The following is a 10,869-nucleotide window of genomic DNA, read 5'->3' on the forward strand; positions in this document are numbered from 1 at the left end:
GTGCTCTACCATTTGACTTGGAGCCACAGCTATACCTCTGGGTTTTGAATGGTTAATTGGAGATAAGAATCTTATGGAAACTTGTCTGCCCAAGGCTGGCTTCAAACCATGATCCTCAGATCTCAGCGTCCTGAGTAGCTAGGATTTGCTTGAACCACCAGTGCCTGGACAAATATGGTATTTTTACATCCTTATGTATAATCTAGACCTTAATAATAATATAATACCAATAGGGATAATGATGATGATATACAAATTCAGAAACATAGCTGTTTGTGGGGGAATTAACTGGAGGAGAAAGAAGGGAAGGAAAAGAGAATGAAGGTAGGTGAATATCATCAGATATACATATTAAAAGTACCCTAGCTACTCAGGAGGCATAGATGGGATATCACACAGTCTGAGACTTGTCTCAGGCAAAAAGTTAGCAATGTCCTATCTATAAAAGGGCCGAGTGCTGGTGGCTCACCCCTGTAATCCTACCTACTCAGAAGGCTGAGATATGAGGATAGTGGTTCAAAGCCAGTCCAGGCAGGAAAATGTGTGAGACTCTCATCTCCAATAAAACCACCAGAAAACTGGGAGTGGCACTGTGGCACTGTGGCTTAAGTGGCAGAATGCTTGCCTTGAGCTGAATAGCTGAGGGACAGGGCCCAGGCTCAGAGTTCAAGCCTCATAACTGACAAATAATAATAATGATAATAATAATAATAACAAAGCAAAAAAGGGCTTAGGAAATAGCTCAAGTCCTAGAGAGCCTACTCATTAACCATGAGGTCTTGCGTTCAAACCCCAGAACCATAAAAAAATAAACAGCAAAACTACATCATTTAATTACATAACTACACTCATATAATGAAACTCACTAACAGCACTGGAAAAGAGGAGAGGGAGTCAGGGGATTAAGAAGCAATAGAAGGGATGAATTTGATCAAAGTGTATGTATGGAACTATCACAATGCAACCTCTTTGACAATTGATTCGCATCAAAGAGAAAAAAATTAAATCAACTGGTAAAACATTAGAAACATTAGTCATTTTTAGAACAGCCTCTGGAGGTCAGCGTTGAGGCAGAGTGTATGTTTAAGCTTCATCATTCACTGCCTTACCAGTTAAAATACCAGTAACACTTATGCTCTTGGTTCTCCATCTGGTAATGTTGATAAGCTGTAATTTTTTTCTTTAGCATATAAAATGCAATTTACCTAACAAGTTAATATGAAGCAAATAATCCTCTGCTATCAGATATTTAAATATATATGTATTTGGTATATACATTTAAATATGAATCCCTATTAAATACCTTTCAGACAAAGAAGTTAGGGCTCTTAAAGACATTTTTTAAAAAGTCTACTTAGATTTTCAAATATGCAAAGTTTTGCTAAATAATATTCCTTAAGAACTTAGAGCACATCAAGTTCAAAATAATAGAATCATTTAAAATTTTCTCACATTCCTAAAATGTAGGGTTGCAATCATTCTCTTAATTCAAAAGCATTTGAAAGCTCTCCAAATAATACTGAAATCATTTGGAACAAGCTAGAATAATTTGCCATTATTATCGTGCTTTAGTGGTTTATCAGCAACAGTTCAGAAGATGGCAGCCTGCCAAAAGACATTCTCTCCACATTTCCTACTGAGCACACAGTCCAGAAAATGACAGTGAAGGCCACCACCCAGGCAAGGGGAAGTCAGGGGAGGGCTCATTCAGAGGCTCTTCACACATGTTTTGCAGCCAAACTATTTCCTGTTATCTGATGCTTGCCTGATTTGTTCCATTTTAATTTTGCCTTTTTTTCCCCGTAAACAATGCACTTTGATATCTTTGAGTTTTGAGGGAAAACATAAAAAGTAATCTTCTTTAAAATATTGAAGTAAAACTGCCATACTGCATCTAATGACATGTAGTGAGTTGCCTTCTGATATTATTCAGTGAGAAAGAGGATGCACTGCACTGCCAGCAGTGCCCAGACTTTTCCCACTTCTGCCTGTCTCTTTTTTTATACCTATACATTTACCATCAGACCTCATCCCTTCAGACTCCACTCCTGAGAATCCTTTTCAAAACACATCTGGGGATGTTCAGCTGTCTCGGCTAGACTAGGCCTTTATGTGTACTTCTATTAACACTCACCCAGTGCAAAGGTTTTCATTTTTTACATTCCTAAAATGTACAGTTGCAACCACAGAGGAGGAAAGGGATAGTCAAAATACTTTAAAAACCAGCAGGGCATAGGTAACCAATCCGAATGGAACAAGCTTTCCAACTAGCTAGTGTTCTATAAGAAAAGAACCATCACACACATTTAACGATACTCTTAGCACATAGTCGGTGCATAGCTGAAAAATGTTTGATGAATGAATGGATATCGAGAACATATACATTTATTTATTTATTCCAAAATAGGTCTTGAAATTTCATAAGTAACTTCCAGACTATACCATGTTTTTATAAGTTAAAATTTGGAGTTCCATTTATATTTATTTCTTTATTACTGTACTAGAGTTTAAACTCAGGGCCTTGAACTTGCTAGGTGAGTGTTCTACTGCTTGAGCCACATCTCTGTCCTACCATAGATATTAGTTTACCCTGGGAAAATGTGTTCTTTAAATTAGATGATCTTCATGCTACCCTTCACAGGACTTGTATACCGAGTTATGCTTGAGAGCAAATTGCCTTGGGCCATCTGCTAGCTCTCATACTTTTCTTGCTGTATTTTTTGATGAAAGGAATGGTTTGGTTAAATTGGTTTTGTAAAGGGAAAGATGGAAAATAAACTCATTTCCCAAATAAACTAAAATGATGCTAGTTAAAAAATAGCATATATTAATATTTTTCCAAAGAAACACATTGAAGACCATTATTTGTTCCTATTTTCACATATGCATACAGATGAGTCATTCTTCATTGAATGTTTATCTCTTGTAGAAAAGATTCTGTGGATGCATTTTGGGACTGTTCAAAATGAAGAAACAAACATTCAAACTGGCCTCAGGACAGCTCTTCTTCAGAAACTTTTTTCTAGCTTAAATATAAAGATAGAATACATGTCAACCTGGTTTTGTACTATCTATCCTCTGGGCTATTCCTTTATCATATTAGCTGGGATGACTTATGCTCATTTCCATTTTTTTTCCCTCATAGAACTGTGGGAAGAGTGTTGGTTCTGTAGCCCAAGCAGATAGATTCATGGCTTCCCAAGCACCATCAAACTCAACAGATTCAATTGCTTATATCAAACTGATTTGAAAGGATATAGAAAGTTTAGCAAGGCCAATGCTAGTTAATTTGGTGCTAATGAGACCTACTTAAAACAATTATTTTCCTGAGGTCAATATACTAGTGCTTTAAGGCATACATCACAGTGAGCATGGACAGGCGTGGGTTTCATTCCCCTACGAAAGTTTAAAAAGGGAAAAGAAGGTAGGGTCATAGAAAGCTCCAGGCCCACAGTTAGAAAGTCCCTGATGAGAAAGAGTCAGTGTGATGGAAGATAGTAAATGAACCTGAGTTTGGCCTAGGGATGCCTCCATAACTGAATCCTTACTTGACAATCTTACTTAATGTGTGTGTGGCTTAGGTGGTAAATGAACTACAGATTTAATGTAGGGGCATTGCTTTCGAGGCAGAGCTGTGACTTTTAGAGCTGTAACCACATCAGCTGTGTGGCTCATCCTGTCTCAAAACTTCTCCATTTTGTATTCACCAGTGCTCCATGACTCCATGTGCTACCAACGGAAGGTCTTCAAAAAGATTTTAGTTCTATGGGCTGTATAAATCTAGAATAAAAATTGAGTAAGATCTTTAAATTTTATCCAATTTTGTTTTTTGACAAAGGCAAATCCTGAAACCTCAGAGAAGACTCTTTCTTTTTACTTTTCTTTTTTTTGTCGGTCATAGAGCTTGAACTCTGGGCCTGGGTACTGTCCCTTAGCTCTTCAGCTCAAGCCTAGCCCTCTACCTCTTGAGCCATAGTGCCATTTCTGGTTTTCTGGTGGTTTATTGGAAATAAAGAGTCTCACAGACTTTCCTGCCAGGGATAGGCTATCCTCAGATCTCAGCCTTCTGAGTAACTAGGATTACAGGCGTGAGCCACTGGCACTTGGCTGAACCTTCTTTCTCAATCGAAATATAAATCATTTGGCATAACTCACGATTAAAATCCTACAATTTTTAAAAGAGACCAAGCATAGGTTTTAGTAGTTGTCGTAGGCAGTATGAGTATGAGTATGTTCTCCCAGGAAAATCCTAGCTTTGCAGCCCCAAATACTTTAGATGTTTTTGTTGTGGAAGCTGGATGTCTTTAGATCCTACAGAGACCTTGTTCCTGATGTGGGAATCTTTTGTTTTGGGAATTATTTTCATTTACTGATTTTTCTGTCCACTCTTCCTTCTAAAATGCTATGGGCACATGTGATTTAAAATAAACAAACTACAAGTTTGCTTTCCTAAAACATCAGTGTAAATATGTGGCATACTATCCTTTCTAAATGGAGAACAATAATAATGGAGGGTGAATTTGATCAAAGCACCTATGCATGCACATATCACAATAAAATCACATCACTGTTAGAAGGTTACTTGGTTACCATAATGTTATGAAGAGAGAGAGTCACACAATACCCTTGGACTATTAAAATAAAAATTAAAAACCAGAGTATTATCATCCATCGCCACTCTAGGGCTTTATTTCTAAATGAATTTTAATTAGCTCCTTAGTGATAGAGACATACCAGTGGATTTTTATTATTGAATCTCTAGAGAAAAGTGAATTTCTTTTTCAGTAGTCAGATTGAATCATGGGGGATATGACAAATTACTTGAAGTACCTAAGAGAGTTGATTTTTAGTATTAAGCAGGTTGTTGAGAGTTTTATTTTCTTTAACTTAACAGGAAAAGAAATTCAAACAAGGTCAGGGTAATCACCTGCTTAAAATATTGCTATCATCTTTAATTTAAAACAAAATTAATTAAAAAATCTTCCTCAGATAGTTAGTTTTGGGAACTACTGTAGTATGATACTCTCTGAGTAAGAATACTCAATTAGCCCTCCTTTGGAAGGGATTTAAAACAAGATCACTTACCCGGGTCTCTAATATCACCTCTAACTGCAATTCACTGTGATCATTGAAATATGCTTTATTTAGAGGTAAAGTCTTTTAAGTTCAAACTTTCCAGGAGAGAATGGGATGCTGAGAATGGAGAGATGAGACCAGTAAGTTTTGAAGAGAAAGAAAACAAAAGATGATGAGCATAAATTGTTCTATTCACTCTAGGTAGGGCGTAGGCAGTAAGAAACTGTAAGCATCCAGTCATACATAAGATATGAAAGTACCAAAAGAGGAGCAAAGATTCACAATTCAGGGATGGAGTAATGTTTTCTCTTCTACATAGCTCTACATATTTTTATATATTTGCCAAGTGGACACTCACCTAACTAGCTTGATGTATAGGACCTCTGAGATTGTCTTAACCAAAAATATCTCCACCAACTTGATTACATAGTTGCCTGAAATTCTTCTTGCATGTACTTTTGGGGGTAGGGGTGGAAATCAAGGTTCATATCCAACCCTTGTCTTCTAATAAGCCTACAAGCATCCTTTTAATTACTTTCTACTTCTTTGAATTCCCACTTACTGTGTAGCACAATTGTCAAATGGCACCAGGCAAGTTTTGAATATGAGGGAAATTTGACATCTTCATTTCTGGATGGTAAGACACAGCTCACAATGGAATATACCAGGGACCTCAAAGGAAGGAGAGCAAAGCCTCCATGGGGAAGAATCTAAAATAGCACAAGTAAGGAACCCTGTGCCACCCTGGCCTGTTCAAATATTTTTCTTACTAAAGGATTAATCATAAAGGTGTTTTATTGATCAAATACTATATGAGGTTATTCCATTGTCTTTCTGTAGGTGACCTGCTGGGAAAAGAGGGGGTTTTAGAGGCAGAAGACTTAGAATTAATCCCAGCACTGTTATTAACCAGCTGTGGGGAATTTTTGTACAAATAACAACCTCCCAGCTTCAGTTGCTGCCCTGTACAATGGAATAACCTACCTTGACCTTGTGGAACCAATTTCCTCTGTAGCTGCCTAGTCATTATGTCTGGTGACACCAGATAATGACACCAGTATCTACCTGTTTTCATTCCTATCATCCTTTTCACACCTGATCATATGGATAAGGAACTAGCACCAGAAGGTTCTTTATTTCTTTTTTTTTTAATTGTGAAAATACTGTACAGAGGGGTTACAATTACATGGGCAAAGTAATGAGTATTTCTTATCAAGCATTGTTGCCTCCTCCTTTGTTTCCCCTTCCCATCCCTTCCCATTCTCCCCCTCTTTCCCACCCCTCCCACCGTGCACCAAAGTTGTAAAGTTCGTTTTTCGACATAAAGACTTGTACATCTCATTGTTGCAATGGGTCCACCTTCCCCTCCGCAAATTATACATACATTCTCACCTACAGTGAGAACAGGGGTTATACCGTGGGGGAAGGGACATACAAAACAACAAAGAAATATCTTATAAATATGTTAGAAACAATCACAAGAAAGAAAAAACATTTGAGTCCTTATCTTGGGGTTCATTTTGCCTAACATCAACTTAAATGACCGTTTCTGCTTGCCTTAGACATATACTAGTTATTGCAAATAAGGGAAGAAAGGTTATTTCTTAAAGCTGAAAAATGGTCTATTGATTTTTTTCTTTCTTTTCTTTTTTATTTTATTAATAAGTTTTTTTTATTGTGAGAATACTGTACAGAGGGGTTACAATTACGTGAGCAAGGTACTGAGTACAGTTCTTATCAAGTGTTGTTGCTTCCTCTTTTGTTTCCCCTTACTTTTTGTTGGTAGTAGAACTTGCACCCAGGGCCTGGGCTCTGTCTCTGAGCTGTTTTGCTCTACCACTGTGAGCCTCAGCACTTCTAGTTTTCTAGTGGTTAATTGGAGATAAGAGTCTCATGGACTTTCCTGTCTGGGCTGGCTCCTATCCAAGATCCTCAGATCTCAGCCTTCTGAATAGCTAGGATTACAGGCATGAGCCACCGCTGCCTGCTGTCTATTTCTTTAAATGAAGAAAGAAATCTTGTTACATTCTTATTTTTCATTCAAATAACATAAACTTCAATTGAGTACATAAATTCTAAATGGATGTAGCTGGATTTAAAATCATATTCTTGATCTCTAGACTACATGCATTTTGTTTCCTATGAATTTTTTTCTGTTGAGATCACCTTGCACCAAGTGTTTTAAGGTTATGTATGTAGAATTATAATAGGGACAAAAGCTTACATTGTTATCCTTTTTATTTTCTGATTATTTATACAAGCGTTAGATTTTCTTGATTGTGGAATGAAAAGTGAAGCAAAATTGTGTCCCCTTCATGATCAAATCTTCTGTGTTGCATATTACTGATTTTTGTAGTATTTCTCTTGCCTCTGGTATTTTAAACTATCATTTAGCATTTTAATTGATGTTATCTATTGAACAGATGTATTAAATTACTTGAGCATGGTGTTCAAAGAAACCTAAAATGAATTAATTTTAAAAAACATTACTTTTTGCTTTTCTGAAACTCATTCAAATGCATTCTCCACTTAAAATAAATTTATTTTCCCAGTAATGCTCTTGATTTCATCTTTTAAACTCGATATATTGCCACATGTCTATATTAAATTCACTGGAGCAAGGCCTGACTGTATTTGTCAAGTATCCAATTTAGCGATAACCAAGTTAACAAGTAATATTTGTTATTAATTACATCAATAAAAACATAATCATCTTACAACTCTGGTTTGAGCCTAATAGGGTAGGAGGCTTGAGGGATGAATATTCCCAAGCAATTAATGGGCAACTCACTAGGAAAAAATTGTAAAATATCATTTTAATAGCCTTCTTGCCTTCTAACAAGACTTCAGTCAAATCAAACCATCTCTGCCTAGAAAAATGTAATCGGTTCCTCAAAATTAAATCCAATGAACTTGTCTCTGCAGAAGGTCAAGTAATATATCTTCATGAAAGAAAACTGTCTCTCATTTAACGCATCAGTTATTAAAAAGGTGTTCTATTTCCTGTTTGGGTTCTGTCTGTTTTTTTATTAGTGCATATTAAAGTAACGGTCTTTCCAACATGCAAATGATATGCTACTGAACAGAAATGAAAGTGCAATGGGAGGTCTAGGCAGACTTCTCAGCTGAATTATCACGTCCCAGCAATGGAAAAATCACTGTACTTCTAGAATCTTCCTCAACTCTGGGTTTGCATGAGTCAAAAGAAAAAATATTAAAATATGATAGTTTCATTTAATTTTTAAGAGAGGACATAATAAATGACAATCTTGAATAATCTTAGACATAGATACATTCCTTCTGAATTCAGATTTCTTAAAAGGAAGGTGAGAGAAAGCACGCAGGAAAAACAGTCCAGAGAACTTTGTCCTAGTGGAACAATTGGTAATTGGCAATATCTTACCAAATGCTTCATAATTATGGAATTTAATCCACATCATCTTCACTTTAAAGCTCAAGATACAAAAGCTCATCTTCCAAGCTCCTTTTGGCAAATCCTATAACATACTGACTGAATTCCCCTGCCTTGGATGGTTGTGGGATCTGATTTTGGATAAAGAAAATCCATTATAATCTTGTTAATATTGTCAATATATTATTATCATTTTCTAATGTATTTTGAAAGTTTCTTGAGTATGAAACATTGTGAAGATGAAGGAGATGGCTATCCACTACCTTGGTGTGTGTCTATGCACTTGTTTCTTCAAGGAATCAAGTCAGCTAGAAGCTGCAGAAAATTTCATCTGGTCTGTTTGTAATGATTGTCTTTTCTTCCCATTTGTCTTTTTTTGATCCTCGAGTAATAGGCTCCCTGAGGAAATAAGAGAAGCAGTAGCTGAATAGAGATGTGCTAAGGGCCATATCTTACACAAAGCTTCTACTGACCTAGAAGAAGTCTAGTGAGGGGAGCTCAGTCCCAGCTTAGAGGACAATGCTTGGTCCAAAAGTCCAAAAGGACAAGGAGGTGCCTCACATGATCTGGTAGTAGGGACAAAAGCTCTGGCACTTTACTGTCTGTCCCTTCCTTCCTTCCTTCCTTCCTTCCTTCCTTCCTTCCTGCCTTCCTTCCTTCCTTCCTTCCTTCCTTCCTTCCTTCCTTCCTTCCTTCCTTCCTTCCTTCCTTCCTTCCTTCCTTGAGTTAGTTCATACAACAAAAGTGTTCACCTTCTTATGAGATACAATTCAGTGTTTAAAATATATTTACATGGTTATGCAACCACCATCACTTGACTTCTGGAATGTTTTAGTTACCCCTGAAAGTATTCTAGTCATTAGCTGTCATTCCACATTCCTTTTCCACCCTCCCTGATGCTCCTTGCAACAGTAATTGTATTTTTGGTCTCCATGTATATGCCTAATCAGCTACATCTTATACAAGGCAACATATTTGGTATTTCCTATTACTGCAGAATGTGCTCCTATATGGGGCTTTCACCATGTTGTGGTTTGTATTCCCCAGAACATTCACTGAGGGACCTAGCTGTGTCTCCACAGTGCTTCAGACAAACTCACCATTAACAGTGGTACTCTACTTCTCCCATGTGAATTGCATTTTCCCCTGGAGTTAATAAGGATCTCTCAGCCTCTGGAATTGTGGATATTAGAAAATATTTGAAGTTTACTTAGATTTGGATTTTAAACAGAAATGTCTAGCCTTTAATACTTCACCTAAGCAAATATTATTTATCAGACTCATTCTTTGGCCTTCATTGTTTTTCTTTGGTCTTGATTCTTGTCTCTGCAAATATCATTTGTCAGCAGGAGGTAAGGCCTTTTAACCACCTTTGGGTCATTTGTACAAGCAAACATCTCAAGAATCATTTAAGATATACTTCCTACTGTGTGTGTGTGTGTGTGTGTGTGTGTGTGTGTGTGTGTCCTGGTCCTGGAGCTTCAACTCAAGGCATAAGTGCTGTCCCTGAGTTTTTTTTTTTTTCTCAAGGCTTAGTGCTCTACCACTTGAGCCACAGCTCTATTTATGGATTTTTGATGTTTAATTGGAGATAAGATTCTCACAGGCTTTCCTTCGTGGACTGGCTTTGAACTGTGATCCTCAGATCTCCATCCCCCACATAGCTTGGATTAAAGGTGAAAGTCACTGGCTCCTGGCTTTTTTCTACACTTTAAATCTGCTTCCTATATGGGAGCCAATGCTTCATGCCTGTAATCATAGCTATCTAGGAAGCTGAAACCTTTGAATTATGGTTTGAAACCAGCCCAGTCAAGAAAGTCCATGAGACTCTTATCTCCAATAAACTACTTAGAAAAAGCCAAAAGTGGTGCTGTGGCTCAAGTGGTAGAGTACTAGCCTTGAGCAAAAAGAAGCTCAAGGGACAGTGCCCAGGCAGAGTTCAAGCCCCAGGATGCTCCCATCCCCAAATAAATCTGCCACCTTCCTATAACCAATACCAATAACCAATGACAGGATTGAATAGGTATTTACCACCTCTAGAATCTCTTTGTCCTTTTTCCTTAGCATTCCTTCTATAGACGGTGCCAAATCAACCTGACAGCCATTCCTTTTTTCTGATCTCTCTGCTTCCCATCTTACTGGACTTCATTATTCTCCCCTATGATTTTTGAATGACTTAAAACTTTTTACATCTTTTATCTCATCTTAAAATTCTCAAAAGTTTCTCTTAAGTTTCAGGGTAAAATCTGCAACATATTAGTCTCTCTAGCATCCACCCCAGCCTCCTCTTGTGCAACCCCCTCTTACACCTACGCTATGTAATGTTCCTGAACATGTCATTTTCTCCAGGTTTCCATAGCTTGGCACTATCTAAAAGGCGT

This window comes from Dipodomys ordii, unplaced genomic scaffold, assembly GCF_000151885.1.
Source record: "Dipodomys ordii isolate 6190 unplaced genomic scaffold, Dord_2.0 Scaffold48, whole genome shotgun sequence".
NCBI classification, from domain to species: Eukaryota; Metazoa; Chordata; class Mammalia; order Rodentia; family Heteromyidae; genus Dipodomys; species Dipodomys ordii.